The 22,488-nt window shown below is 46.6% G+C and overlaps 1 protein-coding gene and 1 long non-coding RNA gene across 6 annotated transcripts in view; one reads left to right on the top strand and one right to left on the bottom strand.

Annotated features, from left to right (window-relative positions):
- Positions 1-22,488, top strand: part of ARVCF (ARVCF delta catenin family member) — a 337,170-nt gene that overhangs the window by 45,021 nt on the left and 269,661 nt on the right. For 3 of the 4 annotated variants that reach the window (XM_074206513.1, XM_074206512.1, XM_074206520.1), the window contains exon 2: positions 11,455-11,521. The gene's annotated coding sequence lies outside the window, so the exon portion shown is untranslated. Of the gene's footprint in view, positions 1-11,454; positions 11,522-18,047; positions 18,338-22,488 lie in introns of those variants that run through there. The other variant, XM_074206514.1, reaches the window with a different exon arrangement.
- LOC141502006 (uncharacterized) lies at positions 12,296-18,677 on the bottom strand. 2 transcript variants are annotated; one of them, XR_012472364.1, is made up of 3 exons: positions 18,465-18,677; positions 12,703-12,872; positions 12,296-12,493 (listed from the first exon to the last, which is right to left on the bottom strand). It is a non-coding gene; the product is annotated as an uncharacterized LOC141502006 (long non-coding RNA). The 2 variants fall into 2 exon arrangements; XR_012472365.1 differs by lacking the exon at positions 18,465-18,677 and adding an exon at positions 16,837-17,115.

The following is a 22,488-nucleotide window of genomic DNA, read 5'->3' as shown; positions in this document are numbered from 1 at the left end:
AAGGGCAAGTACAGGTTCTCCGGGGCTTTCCTTGGAGACCTTGCTACATTGTGATTGAGGAATTAAGGATTGCTGCTCTTTGCTCATTTGCTAACATCTGGGGAAATCCTATGAAGAGAATCAGTTTAGTAAGCTAGTCAAAAAAAGGAAGCAAGATGAGTCTGAGATGACCTCTTCTTTGATGGAACCACTCTGATTTTTTGTGGTTAACATTTCCTTTCTGGGTATTAACTAACCATCCCTTTAATTATATGTTTTAGAATTTTGCCAGGAATTGAAGTCAAAGTCAAGGTCACTGGCCTAGAGTTTGCTGACTACATTCTCTGCCCTTTTTTGGATAATCAGATTTGTTCTTCTCCAATTCTGTGGTGTCTTTCCCCATTATCTGCAATCTCTCTCCATGTCCATTGACCATTGCTCCAGTTCTCAGTTAAAAAAATACTGATATGTATGCTCAAGTCTTCTAATACTCAAAGAAAGGAAACAGGTCAGTCTTGGGCTGCTACTTAAACCTTTTAGAATGTAAAAAGAGAAAAATAGCAAAAATGGTGAAATCCCACATTGCAAGACTAGATGGGGGAGAGAGGCAGGGGTATTAATATATTATTAATGAAACTTGACCAGGGCAAACATTTTGGGATATAATATGGCAATAGGCAGGAAGAAGGAAAAACTGATCATCTTCTTTGATCCAACATTCCCAATGGTAGGATTTCCTTTCACAATATTTTTTTTTTTTGAAAAAGGAGCATCTCTTTGGAAATATTTATAGCTGCTTAATCATAGATTAAATAACAATAAATAATAATGATAATAATAATAATAATAGCTAGCATTCATCTAAGGCAGCTAGGGGATGCCATAGTGGATAGAGTGGTGGTTCTGGAGTCAGGAAGTCTCATCTTCCCAAGTTCAGATGCACTCTCATATACTTAGTAGCTGTGTGACCTTGGGCTAATCACTTCACTCTTTTTGCCTTCATTTCCCAAATGAGCTGGAGGAGGAAACAGCAAATCACTCCAGAATCTTTGCTAAAGAAAACTCCAAATGGGGCCATGAAGAGTCAGGCATGACTAAACAAAGCATTATTTGAATACTTTTACAAATATCTCTTTTGGTCCTCACAACGACCCTGGGAGGTTGGGGCTATTATTATTATCTCCATTTTACCGATGAGGAAGCTGTCAGGAAAAACTGCCTGAGTTTAGATAATTTGCCCAGGGTCCCACAGCCAGTAAGTGTCAAAGGAGGATTTGAACTGAGGTCTTCCTGACTTGAGGGTTTAGCACGCTAGCCAGTGTGCCACCTTCTGTAGGACCTGAAAGGATCCATAGAAGTTACAGGATCTTTGACTTAAAGTTGAAAGAAGCCCTATACACCATCTAGATCACATAATTCACATGGATAAGGAAGTGAGAGAGAGGATTTGAACATGGTCTTTGACCCAGTTCTTTTTTCCATTGTACAGAGTTGTCTTTAGTTCCCAAATATTATAGATTAGAAAAGCAGGAAGCAAACTGGCTTTTCTAAGGTTATGCAGGTAGTACTGGACAGCTAGCTGGTACAGTGGAGGGAAGAAGACCTGAGTTCAAATCCAGCCTCAAACTCTTACTAGCTATGTGACCCTGGGCAAGCCTCAGTTTTCTCATCTGTAAAATGAGCTGGAGAAGGAAATGGCAAACCCCTTCAGGATCTTTGCCAAGAAAATCCCAAATGGGATCAGGAAGAGTTGGACATGGGTGTACCTACTGAAGAGCAAGAAGGCAGTACAGGCTTAGAATGTGAAACCAAATTCTCTGACTTTCAGTCCTGTACCTTTTTCTACTGAACCCTGTTTACTTGGTAATGACAAAAAGCCTGGAAATAGCCTCTCTGTCCAACAGCTGAATCAATTATGGTGTATTAATGGAATGGAATGCTATAGAGTCATAAAAATGACAAGAACCATTCAAGGAAATATGGAAACGTCTCTGCAGAGATATTGTAGGGAGGAATCAGTGGAAATCAGACCTGTGTACACCCTGCTTTCCTCTTTATCAAGATAGTAGGAAATTAAGGAGAGATGGAAGGAAAGAAAGCAGGGTTACAAGTCCCAGGTTTGGGGGAGGCTGAGAAAGCCCATTGAAACAAAGGCAAAGTTGTTGTTTTGGGTTCTAAGTTAATTATTTGGTTCTTCCTTGGTCAAAACCAGGGGGCTTTGTATAACATTTCCCCTTGGTTTTGCATGTTTGTTTGTTTATTATTGATCATTATTGAGTTGATGATCGAAAATCTAAGTGACCAGAAAAATTCAGATTTTGTAAAAGTTGCTTTTTCTCCTTTTAAAACAAAAAACCAAAACATTTACAAAATTTGTGAATTTAGCATTTTTCCTAAAATGATTCTTTGGGGTCTCATGGAGGTATCCTAGGATGGTGAGGGCTCTGCCTAGGTAGGGACCAGTTCTGAGAGTTATTACTGGGTCAGAAGGTCTTGGAGCCTAGGTCTGGTGGTAGGGTATCTCTGGCATCTGTCAGAGAACATTTGATGCTAGCCACACCTGGCTACCCCTTCAAGCTTTTATTCTCAGCAGTCCCTGAAGATGACCATCAGACTTGAAGAAAGCTCAAAGGAACCTTCCAGGCCTCTAAGCTAACCTCATCATTTTACACACGAGGAAAGTGAGACTTAGCGGGACAAATGAGCTGCCCAAGGTGCTAAAGAGAATGGTTGGCAGACCCTGGCTAAGAAGGATTAATTTGAATGTATATGATACTTTAAGGTTTGCAAAGAGTGTGCAAAAAGTGTCTTTCCTCATTTGATTTTTAATGACCCCATGAGATAGGAGGCAACATGCATTTATTAAGTGCTCATTGTTTGCCAGACCCTTTGCTCAATGCCGAACTTACAAATCCATTCAGAAAAAAAGACAGTCCCTGCCCTCAGGGAGCTTACATCCTCTAGTCTGAAACTCCCCCTTCTCCCATGCTTTCTCCTCCTTTTTGACTCTGATCCATGCCCTCCCAAGGATATACTCTACAGAAGATCTTACCCAGGAACTGAATGTATTATATCAGTGGAACCCCTATCAGTGGGGAAAAAACAGGACTTGCCCACGTTCTCTGGTCGGATAACTTTGGGGAAACAAGGCTAGCGCCTCTTTTCTTCATCTTCTCTCTTGATCTTTGTTTGGATCCCACTTGGGATCGGGAAGGTCTGAACTCCCCACTATATCTCTCTGGCTTAATTTCCCATCTCTTTCCTTCCTGCTCTCTAGATGCCAGTCAGACTGGACTGTAGGGTGGGAGACGTCTATTCCCCGAGTGTTACATTCCATCTCCATCTTATGGTTCTTTGGCTGAAATACTGCCAGCTCATCTCTGCCTTTTTCTTCTGTCAAGTCTAATAATGACTCTCCAATCCTCCCCCTCCTCAGCTAAAATCATTTCTCCCTCTTCTCTTATTTTTAGGTCATTTTGACTCAGCTCTCCTTTGCATTTTTCTTTAACTTAGTCCTCACTTATCTGCCCACCTAGGGTAGACTTCCTTGGAGACTACAATACCCCTTGCAGGCAGGGACTCAGTCATTTTTATCTTTGTGCCTTCATTGGATGTACCCTGACTTCAGAACTTTTTGCTGAATTGTTTTTTGAATATGACCAGATTTGGTATGATCATTCTTTTTCTGCCGACTTCACTTGGCTTTTACTCCTGTAGATGTCTTTCCATATCTCTTTGTGTTCTTCATGCTTGTCATTTTTATAGCAGAGTAGTATTCCATTACCCTAATGTCCCTTAATTTATTCATCCATTTCCCAGTTATTGAACATAGGGGTTTTTTCTTTCAGTTTTTTCACTATTACAAATAAAACAGCGATGAATATTTTAGGGGCAGATGCTTTCTTCTCTTGTTTTTAATAACACCATCAGGAAATTGGTGCCAGACAGAAATATTACTGGACCAAAGGGTGCAATCAATTTGGAGTCTCTCCTCCTGCCTAGATTGCCATTTTTTTGCTATAAAAAACTTCCAACAATCCATGGCCTCACCATAATGTACAGAGAACCTGTTTCTTCCCAGTCTCACCAGCATCACATTTTATCATTTTAAAAATTACTTTTTCTCTTGTACAGCTACAAAAGTTTTTTTAGTCATATCTTTTTAAAGATTACTTTGTTTTAGTCTGAATTTAAACACTAAGAATACCATAGTTAAAAGAGAAATTGAGGACTGTACACTTAGCACCTTTTAGCTCTACAACTATGAACATTGTGCTCTTCCCTCTAAGTTGGAAATAGTTTCAATATGTCTCCACTGTCTGCTTTCTCCTGGCCTTCCTTCTGTTCTCCTCTTTACATTTTTGGAGTGCTTCCTTGACCCTCTTACTTTTCATCTTTCCTTTTTTCATTTCAATAAATTTATTGCTAGGACTCCCCCCGCCCCACTGAAAGAAAAATAAAATGCATGTTGAATCCAATATACATAACCTAGTGAAACAAATCCCTTCATCACCCCTGTTGGAAAATAACACACTTCTCCTCCGGGAACATTCCTTGTAGAACGCAAGCCCCTTGAGGGCAGGCCATCTTACACTTTGTATCTCAAGTTGATAACATCTCATGCTACAGTTTTTAAGTTCACCTGGAGGTTAGGAAGATGTTTTTCTTTCTTTTTTTTAACTTCAATTATTTATTTATTTTGAATTTTACAATTTCCCCCCTAATCTCGCTCCCCCCCCCCCTCAGAATGCAGTCTGTTAGTCTTTACATTGTTTAGGAAGATGTTTCTTCCCCTAATGTCTTTCTTTTATGGGGATATTTCTGCACTTTTCAAGTTTGCTGATTCTCTCAGGTCTCTTGGCCTGGGCCCTGAAGGAAATTTGGCTGAGTCCAGGTTCCCTCCTCTGTAAAATGAGAGGGTTGGATTAGAATAGCCTGTGTTTCCAAATGAAATCAGGAAGCTGGCCAAGAAGGATTTCTCCCAAAATTAAAAATGCGTCTCTGCTCTGAAACTGTGTGTCTCAGAAGTGACAGATGGCCTGGCCCCTCCATGTGCTGTCACTGTGACTTTGATGATCAGGGAAGGACACTGGGAGAGCTGGGGAAAGCCTGGAGGTGGTTTTGCAAGGTTAGAGAAGGCTGACTTGTTATATGTCAGTCACTGGTTAGTAGCTCTGGTTTACGGATTGGTCAAAGATCAGCACTAAAATGGGCACTTGGAGATTAGCTAGGCCAGGGCTGCACCCCTTAGAAGTTGTGATTTTTTTACTGTTGTATAATTGGCTTCCTTTGTAATCTGATGCTTTTTGTTTTATGCATTTATAACATTATTCTGGTATAAGCTTTTCCATGCATCCTACAGTTAACTCACAAAAGTTAAGACCCTTGATGTATCCCATTTTCTTCATTTTATAGGGGGAACAAACCAGGACCCTGAGAGTGAATAAGGCCACTTATCCAGCAATATCAATCATTTCTATTTCTATGGAAATGGATTTGTTTTACAAAATCCTCTCTATATAATATTCCTGAGAGGTGGGTAGAATGATGTCTCTCATTTTGCAGCTGAGCAAGCTGAGGTGGGGTAATATGCCATAGCCCCATAGTTAGTCATTGTCAGAGCTAAGATAGGAGTCCTTCCTTCTTAGAACTGTCTCAGAGGAGGTTTCCTTGAATCCATCCTGTGGAATAAGTGGTGCAAAGATGATTGTCTATAATATAGATATATTGGGAAAAGATAGGATGAGGAGGGCATTCTAGGTATAGGGGACTGTGTGAGCAAAGGCATGGAGATGTGAGAAAAGGTTTGGAGACTTCTGCACCTGGGTGGATTGATGGGGAGGTGAGGCTCAGGCTCACTTGATATGAGAGGTGATGCTATCCTGGGGACAGGAAGGAGCAGTTGCCATGGGGTGATAGGTGAGGGTAGGGAGCAACCCCAGAGTGGCTGAAAACCCACTCTCCTTGCTCTAGGGCAAAGCTCCTGTTGCTTTGCCCTAGTTATGTTTCTGGGAGTGAATGTATTGGGGGAGGGAGTGGTTAGAGATAGTCTCCCCCATTAGACTATGAGACCCTCCCAAGCAAGGACTGTCTTTTGTCTTTTTTGTATCCCTAACACTTAGAACAGTTCCTAGGATGTAGGAAAAGTTTAATGAATGCTTCTTGTCTGACCTGAGTGTGTGGAAGGGAGTAACTGGAAATAATGATGGAAGGGAGGATGTGGCCAGAGAGTGATGAAGAAGAGTCTGAACTTTATTCAGTGATGGCAATGATGGTGATGTTGATGATGGCAATGATGATGATGGTGATAAGGGGCAACATGAAGTAGCTATCAAGAAATGATTTTGAAGCTGGGAAGGTCTTTGACTCTTCCTATCTGTGTGGCCTTGTGCAAACCTCTCAAGGCCCCCAGGCAACTTTCTTAGACCTTATGGTGCAGAGCAGCTATAGAGAAAGGCTTCTCACCCACGTGTTCCCTCTTCCTATGAAACCTCCAGTCCAGTCCCTATTAATAGTGATGTAGGAGCACTGGTGTGGAATACTGAGTATTCTTTTAGACTTTTTGATGCACTGGTTCATTTTGCAGAATTTTCTTTTCTTTCTTCCTCTTTTTCTTGTTTGTTTTTCTAAGGACTGGCTCCCTGGGAGGACTAGGGGGAGGAACTTGGGTAGGTGACGTCAAAACAGAAGATACCCATTAAAAATTCTTTTCAGAGGTAAAAAGTAACTGGCATTGCCATGGGGCTTTGAGGTTTGCAGAGTGCTTTCCAGACGTGATCTCATCTGGTCCTGTCTCAGTCACCTTGGAAGGTAGGAACTAGAGACACTTGACTCCCCATTTGACATAAGAGGAAGCTGAGATAAACAGAGGTTAAATGACCCTCCTGGGGTCACATGGCTAATGTCAGAGTCCAGGGTTAAACCTAAGTCTTTCCCAGCTTGAGGCCACAGTATCCTTTTGGGCCATAGGGAGCCATGGGAGATTCTGAAACACAAGAGTGACCTGACCACATCTGCATCCAGGATATCAGGGCAGCAAGTGCATTGGATGGATTGGAGAGGCAGAAGGAGCTGGTAGGAGGTAATCACAGAGGTCTGGACAGGGAGTCTTAGGGTCTCTACAGGGTAGTAGAAGGGGATTTAAAAGGAGGGGATGGATTGTTAGAGAGAGTGCAGAGGGCAAACCCCAGGACATAGGTTGTGGGGGTTGAGGGAGATGGAAGATTGAAGGAGTCATGAGTGCAGAAGATTAGGATGGTGTCATGGCCGGGATAAGAGTGTATATTGTGACCTTGGGCCTCTGCAGAATTGTTCCTTGGTCTTTTCTTCCTTGTACTCTTGAAGTTGGCCTCTTTCCCTCTGGGTTCTCCCAGTCTAATCTGTCCTTCATACTGCTTTTAATGTTGCTCCCTGCTCAAAAGCTTCCATTGGCTCCCTATTAATTGTAAGATCAAATATAGACCTCTCTGGCTTTTAAAGCCTTTTCTGATCTGGCTTCAGATTCCAGGCTCATCACATATTACTCTGCTTCACCCACTGTCCATCCTCCCCAAGCTGACCTTTACACAATGCTTTATCTCCTGCCTCTGGGTCCAGATGGGACTGGAAAGCTCATGGGATCATCCACCATGCCGGACACCTCTACCTCTTTAAAGCCCCAGCTCTCAGCACACATGACTTCCTGAAATTTCGCCTCTCTCCTCTGTCTCAGAATCAGGAATCAGGACTTTTGTGTAACTGAAGAAGGACTCCAGTGGAACCTTGTAAAAAAATCCTTCAGTCCTCCAATGGCTCTGCAATTTCTTTTCTCCAGAGATATAGATTGCAGCCTATTCTATTTCTCTATCCATGTCTTCCCAATGGTTCCCCACTGAGGGGCCACCTCATGTGTCCATTTTCTCCAGACATCCATCATGAGGCAGCAGCAATGGCTATCTTGGCCTGACCTATTGGTCAACTTTGGCTCTTCCTATCTATCTCCCCTCGTTTCTCTTTCTGTCCTTCATTGCTTTGACACCCTTCTTTATACCACTTTTCTTTCATAAATCCTTGTTTGTGGCAAGTTGTGGCCTTCTCAGCTCCTCATCCCACCCCCATCTCCACTCCTCCCTCTTGCTCTTTACTCTGAAAATAAAATTCATCTCCAGAAGAAGGTATGACCTTTGAAGTGAAATTAGGTCCTTCTTTGTAGATGAAAGAAATCATGGACTATAATTGCCCCATCTTAATAGGAGAGTCTCCTGTGCTGCCAGCTGTAGGGAGATAATTGGTGTTTATTTATTTGTGTGTTTTCCCCTCTTCTTTATTTCCTTACTTGAATAAGCAAAGTCATCGGAGTGAAAGGCATATTTTGAGAATGATGAACATTCCAGTTTGGCCAGAGGGTAGCCCACAGCAAGGCAGTCATACAAGGCCAGGCTAGGAAGGGCCTTGAATGCCTGACTAAGGAGGTGGGAGCCGTTGAAGATTTCAATGATGTGAGCAGATCTGTGAATGAAGAAAATGACTCTGGCATCATGAATGGGGAACTGAGAGGGCTTCCAAGTGAGTGGTGATAAGCTTGGGTCTAGAGAAGCTTTCAGGACATGCATTGCCTTCCTTCATTGACGAGGTGGGGGACTGGGGGTATGGAATACCCAACATAGGGAGAGTTTGTTAAAACTTCTTTTCTCTGGTTTATGGGCTTTTTCTTCCCCCATTACTTCAGTTTCACTCATACCTAGTTTCTCCAAAGAGGGAAAAGAATGAAGGTATTTAGAACACACTATAAATGAGGTATGGGACAATTATTCATTTCTTCTTCACAAAAGAAAGACCTACAGTACACATTGATAGAAAAACTTCCCCCCAAAAAAGGCATTTACAGCTATGACTCTATTCTCTTGTGAGGCTGATACTTAAAAAAAAATCTGCAGGACTGCAGAACAGACATTTTCTGTTTCACTTTGGTGCTGCACTGGCCAAACAAACCTTTCTAGCAAGCCAGGCCAGAGGTTGAGTGTTTCCTTTTGTGGTGCTCATCTTCTTTAAGACAGGTCTGAGTCCTGCAAATATAAATATTTTTGAGTTCTAGCCTGGTAATTTTGCTAGTATCAAGATTGTGGAAGTCACCAAGCATTTACTCAATGGCAGTGTTCTAATAGCAGCAAAATGGAAAACAATCTTGGCCTTCAAAGAGCTGACATTCTAAGGAGAGAAGTCAAACACATAAAAAGGAGCTGCAAAGGAGGAGGGGAAGAGGTGACTTCTAGCGGGCATGGGGGTGAAGCCTAGAGAGACAAGAGATGGAAGACTGGCCTAGGTACTTCCTCAAAATGGAGGTTCTCATCAGTGAAACCAATGGAAAGAACTCAACCAATGGGAGGAGGGTCATGAGTGGAGGGCTTTAGTTGGGTGATAAAGTAGTTGAGGAATGAGGCAAAGTTCCAAGGACAAGATGGGAGCTAAGAAAGAAGAGTGAAGAGACTTTGGCTCTCCTGCAGATTGGAATCTTCTCCCCAGTTCTAGTCCAGAGTTGCTTAGAGCTTTGAGAGGTTAAGCAACTTACTGAGGGTTCCACAGGGGTGGACTTGAACCCAAAGCCCATTCTTTTTCCTAGGCTGTCTCTCTGTGAACCCCATGAGCTAACTCCTAGACAACACTATCTCTCCTTCCTGAATCCTTGAATTCTAAAGGGATCACTAAATTTGGCCATTGCCACACTGATGTGTGCCCCATTTTTACCTTGGGGAGGACTATTCCTATTCTTCCTAATATAGAGGCTGAATGTCCCCAAGTGCTGACATCCACTGCCTCCCTGCTATGGCCTGTGGCTCAACTGAACATCAGAGACCCAGAAGAAAGCCCCTATTCTTGCAGAGCCACCTTTGTGTGAATGGAGGATGAGGCTTGAATGGAAGGACCGGGGAAACCGGTCTTTTGGCCAAGGAGGAATCAAAGGGCTTGGGAGAGGAAGGGTGGCTCATCAACCTCCTTGAGAGGTCAGTGTGTTCAGGGAGCACACAGAAGGCAGAGAATTTCCTCACTAGCTTAATCCAAGTTGGCAAATTGTTATTAAGTCTCTACAGGATGCACCATACTGTTCATGGGGTTTTCTTGGCAGAGCTACTGGGAGGGGGGGCGGGGCTTCCCAATTGTTTCCCCATTGGATTGAGGCAAACAGAGGTCAAGTGATTTGCCCAGAGTCACATAGCTAAAGTCTGAAGCTGGATTTGAACTCAGGTCTTCCTGACCCCTGGCTTGACAGTCTATCTACTTGGTATAGGGTGATCCTGGGCAAGTCATTTCACATTGTTTGCCTCCATATCCTCATCGGGAAGATTCACTTTTCTGCGTTCAAATTTGGCCTTAGATACTTCAGGGAATAATTTGGGTGGACATCCATCACGTGTGTGTTGGTGCAGGAGCTTGGCAAGGCTGGCTCCGAGGTGCCAGTAGCCCTGGCACACTCTCTCATTGGCTGGCTGTTTTTGGAATGATCGGGTGATGGGGGGGACGCTGTGTGGTGCAGTGGAATCCTCACTTTTGGGTTCACACATGGGGAAAAGCCAGCAAAACCAACTGAGGCCCGGACAGGTGATTTAGGAAAAGTCACTTCACCCTGCTTGCTTCAGTTTCCTCATCTATAAAACAAGCCAGAAAATGACTCCAGTAACTTTGTCAAGAAAAACTCCAAATGGGGACACAAAGAGTCATATAGAACTGAAATAATTCAACAACAAAATGCATCATCCTGGAGGTGGTGTGATGTCTTGGATAGAGTGTTGAGGTTGGAGTCCAAATTGGATCTTAGGGTTTGAGGGTGAAGGTGGGAAGAACCACAGAGGTCATCCAGTCCACGTCCCCCCCCCCCCCCCCCCCCCCCATGGTACAGAGGAGGAACTGAAGCTTACATTGGGAAAGGGACCTCAGGAGTTCCAGTTCTAGATCTGAGAGAGCCCATTCATTTTTACAGATGAAGAAACTGAGACTCAGATTTAAGTGCTCAGAGTCACATAGGCAGTGAACCTCAGAGGCAGGATTTGAATCCAGGGTCTCGAACCGGAGCCCATGCTCTTTTCTTGGCAGTGAGTTTGACACCTCTGGTTTAGAGGAAGTCTGCTCAGAGCTTGGCTTCAAGAAGACCCAGGCCATGGACATTTGCTGGTCATGGGACCTGTACAAATCACTTAGATTCCCCGGACTTCAGTTCATTTATGAAATGAGAGGGTTAGCCTTTGGCCCCTGAGGACCCTCCCAGCTCTGGGTCTGGGGCTGGAGAGGGTGACTGGGCTAGTCAGGATGTTCTGTGGAAGCCTCCAGGGGTCCCTGGACACATTCAGGCCCAGGCCTCTGCAGACCCCTGTGGTGGAGAGCCAACAAGGCAAGGAAGCCTTCCCTCTGGTCTTCTGTTGTCTTTTTCTCATCCCCCTCCTCTGATCTCTCCTGGGCCCTTCGACTGTTCTCTTATGTAGGCTCTCTTCTCTCTCCCACCAGGAGGAGCAGCCGAGGACGTGGCCCCCCCCGACAGAGCCAGACAGGCAGCCTTTGCCCCGGTGACTCGGTAGGTGCTTCCCATAATGAAAGACCTCCCTAGATCGGCTTCACTCTCATTGGAGTAGGGGATCCCCTTCCTGTGTTTGCAGTAGAGGTGGATCCTCCCAGTCTGGGACATGTCCATGGTAGGGGCTTGCCTTCTGCTGTCCCAGTGCTAGCCCAGAAATTCATTCATTTGAATTCTGGATGGCTGGGAATGGGAGAATTTAGATACCATCCCTTACTCAGGAGGTAGCCCCCCTCTGCTTAGAGGTCCTGGGCAGCTGTGATTCTGGGCTGCCCCCAGAGGGCCTGGTCCCCCTACAATGCAAAGGGCAGAAACCTAGTCTTGAGCTCTGCTGGGCTGCAGTCATTCCCTGAGGAATAATTTGGGTGGACATCCATCACGTGTGTGTTGGTGCAGGAGCTTGGCAAGGCTGGCTCCAAGGTGCCAGCAGCCCTGGCACACTCCCTCATTGACTGGCTGTTGGAATGATCGAGTAATGGGGGGGGTGCTGTGTGGTACAGTGGAATCCTCACTTCTAGGTTCACACATGGGGAAAAGCCAGCAAAACCAACTGAGGCCCAGACAAGTACAAAGACTGACCTGTGTCTAGCCAGCATTCTAGCTAGGATTTGAACTTGAGTCTTCTGGACTCCAGGTCCTGCCATACAGTATGCACTGTGTGCTGCAGGGAGGTGGGGGAGGGTAGAGAAAGGAAGGAATTGCACATTTAGTACTCACCTACTGCATGCTAGGTGGACATGGTAGGGGAATGTTTCACAAACCTTATCTCATGGCCAAATCACTTCATGTCTCTGATACTTGCCTGTCTCTATGAATCCAAGATAGGTACGCTATTGAAGGAGGGGCTTCCTATGCTGGAAGTTCTCTCCAGACTGCTGGATAGGGGTCATGGCATCAGGAAGACCTGAGCTGAGTCCTGGCTGTGTGACCCTGGGCATGTCACTCCCATTCACTTTGCCTCAGTTTCCTCATCTGTAAAATGGGGAGAGGATTAGTTTAATAATCTTGCAGGGTTGTTGTGAAGGAACGAATGAGATTCCCAGATGGGCTGTGTGGCCGGTACCTGCTGCCTGAAGAGTCCAGCGGACAACCCTGGCATCTGACTTGGGGAAGAAGGGAGGTAAAGTCAGGTGCAGCAGGGAGTCCAGGCCTTGAGAAGATGGTGGTCAGACCAGCCTTACCTTGGGTGCTGTGGCTATGCCAGGGAATATCCCAAGAGTGTCGGGGCTTGCTGGTAGGTAGTTTGCTTTGTGACGTTCTGTGTGTGACCCGGGGTTTCTCTTGCACCTTCCCATTTCTTTCCTTCCTTCACTGTTTCCCAGACTCCAAGGTTGGACCTTCCTGCAGCTCTCTGTGGGGAGGACCCTCCTATTTAGGGAGGAAAGGCTGAGGAGCTCCCCCAGACCCCCCCCCCCAGAGAATGGCACCTCCCTCTCTGAGATCCCTTTCCATTGACTCTGCATAGAGCCTGTAGGTACCTCGTTCTTTATGAGAGGTCCCTGCAGGGGGCAGGGGAAACAGGACACCAGGTTTTTACCTTTCTCTGGATACCCAGCCCTTACCACAGGGCCTGACCCAGAGAAAGCCCTTCATAGAAATGCTTTTTGAATGGCTAACTGGCCCAGTCCTGAGTGGTGGATGAGAAGCTTCATTGCCCAGAAGTCTGCCTTGTGGTGAGGGGTGTCTGCACCCACTCCGGCTGGTCCTGAGGCCACAGATGCCCGGCTCACCAACAGACCTTTGTCTCTCGTTGACCTGTTGCACTGGCTGGTCTCAGGGCCCAGGCACAAAGAAGTCAGATGTCCTTGTGTGCTGATGTCAGGGGACCCACTGAGGTAACATGGGTCATTAGAGAATGATTTCCCTTTTAAATAGGGGCTTTCTAGGAGTTTGTTCAGTTCCACGGCCAGCTGCAGAGTGGCTGTCTTTGAGGGACCCTGTGGAGTGAGGCTGAACCAAGGGAGTCCTGCCTGGGGACACAGCTCCACCTGGAAGGTCACAGGGCTTGCCCTCCTGTGTCCCTAGATCTGCTTTGTCCTCTGTTCTCAGAGGCAGGAATGGGAACCGGGCCAGGGTCTTGCTCCCTGGATTAGGCTTTTCTTTCCTCATAGATGTGTGGGAGTGGGACACAGGGTCTCTGAATTCTAGATCTGTGATCCTTACAATCAACCACAAATAAGAATCTAGTGGGGGTGAACTCCCAGGGGAAGAAACACCCTCTGCCAGTTCAGATAGCACTTTCTCTGCAGTATTCTGGGAGAGGCAGCTGGAGCTTTGACGTGGAGGTGGCTGCCTGGGGTCCCCGTCCTTCTTCCTGGAGCCACTCTCCACACCACTTCCATGATGCCAATTAGAGATGATTTGTATCTGTGTTCCAGACATGAAAGACTGCAGAGCTACCGGAGGGGCCTCTCACTCCAGACCCACGGCTGAAACAAAGCTTTCAATTAGGCTTCATCAGCTCATGTCAAAAAATCACCTTCGGGTGCTTCCTGGAGATACCCTGGCATAGTGGGGAGAGGGTCAGTCCTGGGTTAAGGTCCTGCCTCAGGGCAGTCTTGGAGGAGTGAGCAGAGCCCCCTTGGAAACTCTGGAAGGTCCAGGTTCCTGAGGAGGGGCAGTTTGCCTCTGAGGAGGAAGTGGTCCAAATCAGGAGCTCTTCAATTCAGGAAATCAAGTAGGGGAAGAAATAGCTTTGTTGGATCTGGGGTGTTCCCACTTCTCCATGCCTTGTGGATGCCAGCTTTGTTCTCCCCATTTTACAGAAGAGGCAACTGAGGCTTGGGGGGGTGATGGCCTAACCTCACTGGGCTCATGACCTCTAAATCTCTTTTGAGCCCTAAGGCTCAGATCCTGAGAACACCCCAGGTCACTGAACCCCATCTCCTGCTGTCTCCCAGATTCAATTCTGCTGTGCCAGGATCCCAGCCGACATTGATAGCACTATGCATTGTGTTAGATACAGGGGCTGTCTGAGGCTTAGCTGAGACCGACCCCTGGCCCAGAGCCCTTGGGGAAGCACCCAGTCCAGGGCAGGATTCTAGCCCAGATGCTGTGAGGCTAAAACACATGAATGGAGAAAGACAGCACAGTCATGGGAGGGTTCAAGAATGATTTCCTTCAGGGTGTGACCACTCCTTGCCTCTCTAGTTGCATTACACATAACAGTCTCTCTTTTTTTATTTTTAAATTTTTTTTTGGCAAGGCAAGGGAGTGAAGTGACTTGCCCAAGGCCACACAACTAGGTAATTATTAAATGTCTGAGGTCACATTTGAACTCAGGTCCTCCTGACTCCAGGGCCAGTGCTCTATCCACTATGCCACCTTGCTGCCCCTCACAAAACACTCTGTGGTTCAGCCACACGGGCCTCATTGCTGCTCCTTCCCAACCACATTTCATTGACTTTGTCCTGGCTGTGCCTCAGGTCTGGGAGGCTCTCCTCCTACTCACCTCTCCCATGGGGTCTCCCTGGCTGCCTTCAAAATTCAGTAAATTCTACCATATAGAGGAAGCCTTTCCCCATCCCAAGTGATGCTCCCCCCCAGGGGTCCTCTCATTGATCCAATCTTTCTTGTTGCTAAGGTGTTTCAGTCGAGGTCTCCTCTCTGGGCTTTCCTTGTCAGAGGTGCTGGAGTCTTTGGTGGTTTCCTCCTACAGCTCATTTTATAGATGAAGAAATTGGGGCAAACGGGATCTAGTGACTTGCCCAGGGTCACACAACTAGGAGGTATCTGAGGTTGGATTTGAATTCACAAAGATGACTCTCCCTGACTCTAGACCAGGCGCTCTGTCCACCACTCCTTGTGTCCCTTAGACTGTGAGTCCTTGAGGACTGGGACTGTCTTTTACCTTTCTTCGGATCCCCAGCTCTTAGCAGTGCCCAGCAAACAGTAGGCACTCAATAAATGCTTGTGGCCTGACTGCTGCCATGAGTGTTGTGGTGCTCATGGGCCTTTTCTTACTGTCTCTGATATCCCCCCCCCCTCCCCACTGTAGCAGAATCTCTGATAACAGCCTTGATTTTGCACATTTTTAAGTACCATTCATTCTGTAATTCCACAATTCCAGATTAATTTCCAGTCCCCCTCCCCCTGGTGCTGATGTGTATCACACACAGATTTCCTTTTTGGGATACATCTTTCTGGATTTGGACTAGCAGAGGGTCTCCTCCTCATAAAGAGGTACTGCCTGTTCCTTTTGGAGGGATTGAGATGTCTGCTTGGCCTTGGAGAGAATCATCTTTCTTGGGTTTGGGGGCCTCAGCTGACAAGGCTGCCATCCTGCTCTTCCCATGGGCATCATTGCTCAGTGAGGGAAATCCTCAGTGGCCCTCTCATGCTGTCGTAAGGGTGGAGGTCATGTCCAGGGGATGCTTCTGGACAGACATGGTGGCTCTTCTGGTTTCTTTGGCTCCATCAATGTGTGAGACAGGTGAGCTGGTGGGATTCTGGGGGAACCTAGCCCAGTGATCACTGTCCTTGTTGGTCTCTGGCACTTGGACATGGCAGGCAGGAGTGAAGGGCCAGCCCGGTACTTAGCCTAGGTGGACATGGCTAATTCCCGCTAGCTTTCCCAGGCCCAGCTGGGATAGGTTGGGCAGATGGCAATAAGGATTCCTTTCATGCTCTACAGGTTGGATGAGATGTCCAGTGAGGGCCCTTCCTAATGTTCAGATTCTGTGGGTCACATTTTAAGGTTTTCAGTGAACTTCACTCTCTTGTCCTCACCTGGAGGTAGTCAGTCAGGTTGCCTGGGGTGAGGCCCCCCAGCCAGTGTGGCTAACTAAGACCAAGACTTGAACCCTCATCTTGCATCTTGTTGGCTTCCACAGCAGCTTTCTAGCCACTGTTTTACATTGCCTCCATTATAGAAATCATGTAAATAGAATTATTATATAAATTATTTGTAATATATAAATTAGGTAGACCCTTATAAATTATGTATAATTATTATATAAATTATGTAAATAAGAACATAATATGATGGCCCTCAAAATGTTGACAAGTAGAATCCTTCAATCTAAACAAAATTTGGGCAGACCCTTTAAAGTGGTTATTTTTTTATGCTTGGTATCAAACAGCATCAAGGTCATCTAAAATCACCCAGTGTGCTCCAGGATTCCTTGGAGATACCCTGGCATCATGGGTACAAAGCCAGTCTCTGATCGGTCCTGGAGGAGTGGTCCTGCATCAGGGAGGGCCTGATCCCATGGCCACAGTGACTCTGATTCCTCTCCATGTCCTCTCTACTGTCCTTCTTCTGGTCCTCACCCAAGACCTCATCTCCAGTCCCCTGGCATGCCCTTCCTCCTCACCTCTGCCTCCTCTTATTCTTCCAAGGTTCTCCTTGGTTCTCGCCTCCTGTTGGCCTCTTTCTGCTAGAACCTTTCTCTCCAAGGTGAATTTGTGACACTGTGAATGTCTTGTATGTTCTTATTTATCTGATTGCAGAGGCCTCATGACTTAGTGGAGAGAGAGCTAGCCTTGGAGTTAGGAAGCCCTGGGTTTGAGGCTTGTGTTTTACACCTGGGCAAGTCTGATCACCTCTCATTGCCTCAGAGACTCTGATGCAGAGAAGGTGTTACCTACATTGACCAAGGTGGTTCTCTGCTAATGACATCACAGGCCTACATTGACCAAGGTGGTTCTCTGCTAATGACATCACAGGCCTGGTCGGTTCCTATTTCATAAAGGCTCTTGTTGTCTCCCATTTGAATGTGAGCTCCTTGAAGGCAGGGATGTTTTCCCTCTGCCTTTGATGACCAGTGCCTAGCCCAGCCCCTGGCCTAGAGTGGGCTTTGGGAGAGGGAGGATTGCAGTAAGCAGAGAGGGGGAAGGACATATCACTAGTGCAGGGTGTCCTCAGGGCCTGCCTGCAGGGCTTCCAAAAGCCCCATACCCATCTTCTGTGTTCTCTAACATCCCCTCCTTGTCTTGTGTTCTGCACATAGACTCAAGAGATTGGGGGGAGGGGACAGAGAAGAGGAAAAGAGGGGAGTGCTGGCAGTGGTGACCCCCTAACCAAAGCTTGTAGCTTAGAGACTCAGCCATCACTCATTCTTTTGTCTTCCAAGGTTTTTGGGAAGGGAGGGAGGGGGACAAGGAGTATCAGCTCTAGTTTACAGATGAGGAAAGTGAGGCTGGCAGTGGTCAGACATTCAGAAAGCAACAGAGCTGGAAGATTTGACTGAACCCCATGGTCGTCAATGCCAGATCTGGGGAAGCCCTCGAGGACAGGGACTGTGTGATTCTTGTGTCCCCAGCACCTAACACAGAGGTTTGGTGAATGCTCATTGATTATCTATGAGGACATGCTGTTCTCCTCAATAGAATGTCAGCTCCTAAAGAGCAGGGAAGGTTTAAGTTCTGTCTCTGACTCTCCAGCAGCCAGCAGAGTCACCTGGTGCACAGTAGGCTCTTCATAGATGCCTATTGACTGACAGGTTGATTGTCGTCATGTTGCATGTCTCCTTTTGCAACACTACTCTAACACTGCCTGGAATGTCAGCGCCTAGTTGGCTGCAGACTACCCCCTGCCCATACTCCGCCCCCTTCCTGGGGAGGCATCACAGCCAATGTCCGATGTGTGATCCAGGGTCTGGGCGAGGCTGTGGCCCCCTCTCCTCCCAGAATCCTCTTTTCTGCTGCCAGGGGAAGTCAGGTTTCTTATGCTTGGCAGAGCCTCTTCCCTGCTCTACTTTGATCCCAAAGGCCTGAGAAACCAAACTCGCTGACTGTGGAATTTGGCAACTGACAGGGATTCCTGCGAGGTCAGAGACCACACCAGCCCCTGGAGCCCACCCTTGACAAGCCCAGGTAGGTGTGCAGCCTCCCTTCTTATTCATTCAAAGGAACGTGTAGCATGTGCCTTGGCTTGAGCTTTGGTCCCAGGAGTAGATCTGAGGTCTACTCTCCATGTGACCCTGACCAAGTAAGTCCTTACCCCTCCATGGGCCTTCAGTCTTGGGATCTCTGAGGACTCTTAGCTCTCGGGCCAGGATCCTATGAGAACTCATTGCTTTGTAGAGATGACAATCTATGAGGCAGGGACTTGCCAGGGTGGTTCTCCCAGTTATCTGGGGGGGTGGGCAGAGGTTAAAAAGTGGCCAGGGTCTGAGCTAGACGTTGAAGCCAGGACTTCTGGATACTTGCGGTGTCTCCATTCCACAGTGATTTATGGGGTAGGGCTACATTGTGTGGTCATGCAATTGCCCACTTATGACAAAGCCCCTCTTCTGTCCTTGTGCTGGGTCCTCAACAAGTGGTCATCTGGGTCCTATTGGAAGAACTCTTGTGAAGGGATGCCCACCTCACTTTGAGAAGCTCTTCTGTTAGGGAGCCTCAGTCTGTCTCTTTGCACTGCCCTCCCTTGCTCCTGGTTCTTCCCTCCAGGGCTAAGCAGAACAAGAATCCCTCTTCCCTGTAACAGCCCTTCAAATGATTTCATCTCTGCTTTGTTTTTTAATTCTTGTCTTTTCCCTAACCTTTATCTTCTCTTTGCCAGGGTACACATCCCTGTTTCCTTCAATTGGCTTTTTGTGGAGTGAATTCAGGGTCTTTCACCCTCCTGCTTCCTTCACCCTCACCTCCATGATGTTTTCTGAAGTCTTGCATTTATTTATGGGTCTGCTGAAGTTAGCCTAGAGAAGAATAGCCTCAGACCCTGGGTTCTGTTAGCAGGGGCAGGAGTTGTTCTTTGTTCAGATGAGTTTGACTTTGGAAAGTCTAATGACCTAAAACCCCAGCCTCCAGGATCTAGAGTTGGAAGTGACTCAATGGCCATCACCCAACCTCCTTGTACAGAGGAGGAAACTGAGACCCATATGGAGGAAAGGACTTAGTGAAGGTAGATAGGTTGTGACAAGGGGGAGGGTTTGAATCCTGGACTTCAGACCTCAGAGCCAGTGCTCTTTCCTCTATACCAGGCTCTCATTCTCAGTTCCTTAGAACTGAAAGCCAGCTATTTTTTTTCTCTCATCCAGTGACCACCTGTGTCTATCAAGAGAATTTATCAAATCATATCCTCAATTATCTTCTCCCCATATACCCTCCTTCAACCCTGTTACTATAGAGGACAACACCCTCCTCCCAGTCCTCAGGCTCCAAGGCCAGGATCACGTTAGATTTGTCACTTTCTCTCACCTCCCATGGCCAGGGTGCCACCGAGTGCAGTCAGTTTCACCTGTGCAGTAGTTTGTAGGTTTCACCTGTGCAGCATCTCATGTAGCTTTCACGTGTGTGGTGTCTCATATGGATTTCGTGTGTGGCGTCTCTAGTAGATTTCACATGTGTGGTGTCTCCGAGATCCTTCCCGTTGTCCCTCTTCTCTTCTCTGACCCCGCTGCCTCCCTGGTCCATGCCCTCATCACTTCACACTTGGGCCATTGCCACAGCCTGTACTTCCTCACTTTCACTTTTTAGAATCCTGGTTTCTTTCAAAACCAGGCTTGACACCACCTTCCGCAGGAAGCCTTTCCTAGTTCCTCTGCCTCCTTGTGTCTTCCCCACTGAGATTACTCTCCATTACTCTGTCTATTACTTATCTGTACATAGTTATCTCCATGTTGTATCCCTCATTAGACTCCTTGAGGGCAGAGACGGACTGGTTTTTACATTTCTTTTTCCCTAGCACTTGGTGAAGTTCCTGACACATAATAGGAGTTTAATCAATGCCTGTTGATTGTTGGATAAGATCCTGGAACTGGAAGGGATTTTGGAGGTCAGTGCTCTCCTCTCCCTGTTTTATTGATGACAAAAGTGGGGCAAAGAGAAGTTAACCCACCACTGTGGTATCAGTAGAATCAGGGAAGTTCAGATGAAGGGAAGGAAAAGAGAAAAGAAAAGTGGTAAGGAACTGAGGCATGCAGTTCCACCCCTTCTTTCTGCTCTCTGTATTTGGAAATGCCTATTAATGTCAGTGTTCCATTCAGAATGAGCCAAGAAGAGCTGTCCCAAAGTGGAAAGGTGTGAGCTCCTCATCAGTGACAGTCTTCCAGTGGGGACCTCTTGTTGGGGAGGTTGTGAAAGAGGATTTCTGTCAGAATAAAATATCACCAAGAAATACATTTATTTAACACTTCAAATTTTGCAAAGTGCTTTACAAATGATATTCCGTTTTTATCCCCACAGCAGCAGTGGGAATATTATTATCTCTAGTTTACAGATGGAGACATTGAGTCAGGCAGAGGTTCAAAAAGTTAGATGACCTCTGGCTGTAATTATATAAGAATTAGAAACTGAGACCCAGAGAGTTCTTGTTGCCCAAGGTCACACAGCTGGTTTAAGAAGAGGCAGAGTGGTTCTGACTCCACTTTACCACATGGGGTCTCTGGGTAGCCCTGTGCATTTGCCTCTAGTCTTGGTACAGAAGGGCTGGAGCACTGCAGCTAACTCATGGCAAATCATCAAAGCAAACAGACCTCAAGGGGCCCAGAAGTGGCCGGGAGATCTGCCAGGAGTTTGTCTTTACTTGCAATTAAGAGCTTCCCAAAATAGCTCAGGGATCCTGCCTTCTTCAGAAGAGCTGCCCATTCCTCTGGGTGCTGATAGGACAGGCCCTTTTAAGGAGATCTGACTGTACCTCCCCCCCTCTGCAGTCTCTAGAAACTCATCTGTGGGGTTCTTTGTTGGGGGGCACAGCACACCTCCCCCTCCCCCTCTTGCTTTTCTACTCCCTTAGAATATAAGCATCTTGAGGGCCAGTACTGTTGACTTTTTGTGAGTCTTTGTTTCTGGTACTTAGGAAACACCTAATACCTACTTCTTATTTAACTGCCCATCCTTAGTCCACCTCTGCAAACCCTATGTGAGCTGTTCCTCAAGCGTACCATCCTCTCTTGTCTTTATATGGGCATTCCCCCAGACCTGGAATGCTCTGCTTCCCACCTCCCCCTGCTGCATGGATTTCTTCCCAGTTCAACCCAGAAGAGAAGCCCTTGCTGGTTCCCCCTGCCCCCCACCTCTCCTAATGCCTTCTTTCTCTAATCCTCTTCCTTCTCTCCCCCATGGTGTATCTTGTCTGTACCTTGTTATTCTCCTGTTGTCTCTGTGCCTCTCGGAGGCCACAGCCTGTTTTTGCTTTTTTTAATATATATATAAATAGGTGATGGAGACATTGATGGAATAAACCAACCAAATCACCTCATCCCACTTAGAGTAGGTGATAAAATGCTCTGATAACTTGAGCAGGCGAAACAAGTCTCCATTCAACTATTGGCCAAACACATTAGGTCAAGTAAGATGCTTTGGAGGGCTGTTGACTGGATGAGTATTTGCATTGACTGAGAAGGCATAGTCAAGAACTGAAAGGTGTCTTTAGACCAATCCAGAACTAGGAGCAGTGAAGGAAGACAGTGTTTCAGCCAAATCCTTAGAGAAGCAGTCACTTTGTGGTCTATTTTGGTCTCTTCCCCTTTTCCCACTGGGGCTCATGCTATAAATAGTTGTAGAAAAGATACCCCCAAGCCCCTCTGGGTACCCTTAGAGCTTCCCTGGGGGGTATAGCATCCCCATTCTAGGGACCTTACTTGTTGAGGTGAATCTGAGGTAGGATTGCTCCAGAATCTGGGCTGTCTCTAAAATGGAAATCCTGATCCTTGCCTGGCTTTTCTCCCATTAATGGACATAACTCTGTTTCCTCTTCAATGAAATAGTGATGTTAATGTCTGCCTGGCTTTGCTACTTGGAAGATCTGTGATCACTTGGAGTTGAGATTTTCCCCACTGTGGGTCTCATTTTTTGGTTCCTCATCAGTATGATAAGGATATGACCTGATCCATGATCTTAGGATGAGAAGAGATTCACAGACAGGAGGCCTGATGAGTTAGGGTGCAAGGGCAGACCCCCCACCCCCAGGCTCTCCTGTGATAGTCTCAGAGGAGGCTTTTAGATGGTCCCCCGCCCCCTTCAGCCTAGAAGTGGCAGACAAAGCCTACATTTAGAGCTCTGTCTACTTAACAGGCCTCTTC

Source organism: Macrotis lagotis, chromosome X (genome assembly GCF_037893015.1).
Source record: "Macrotis lagotis isolate mMagLag1 chromosome X, bilby.v1.9.chrom.fasta, whole genome shotgun sequence".
NCBI lineage: Eukaryota > Metazoa > Chordata > Mammalia > Peramelemorphia > Peramelidae > Macrotis > Macrotis lagotis.
This window is presented reverse-complemented; position numbering and strand designations above follow the sequence as displayed.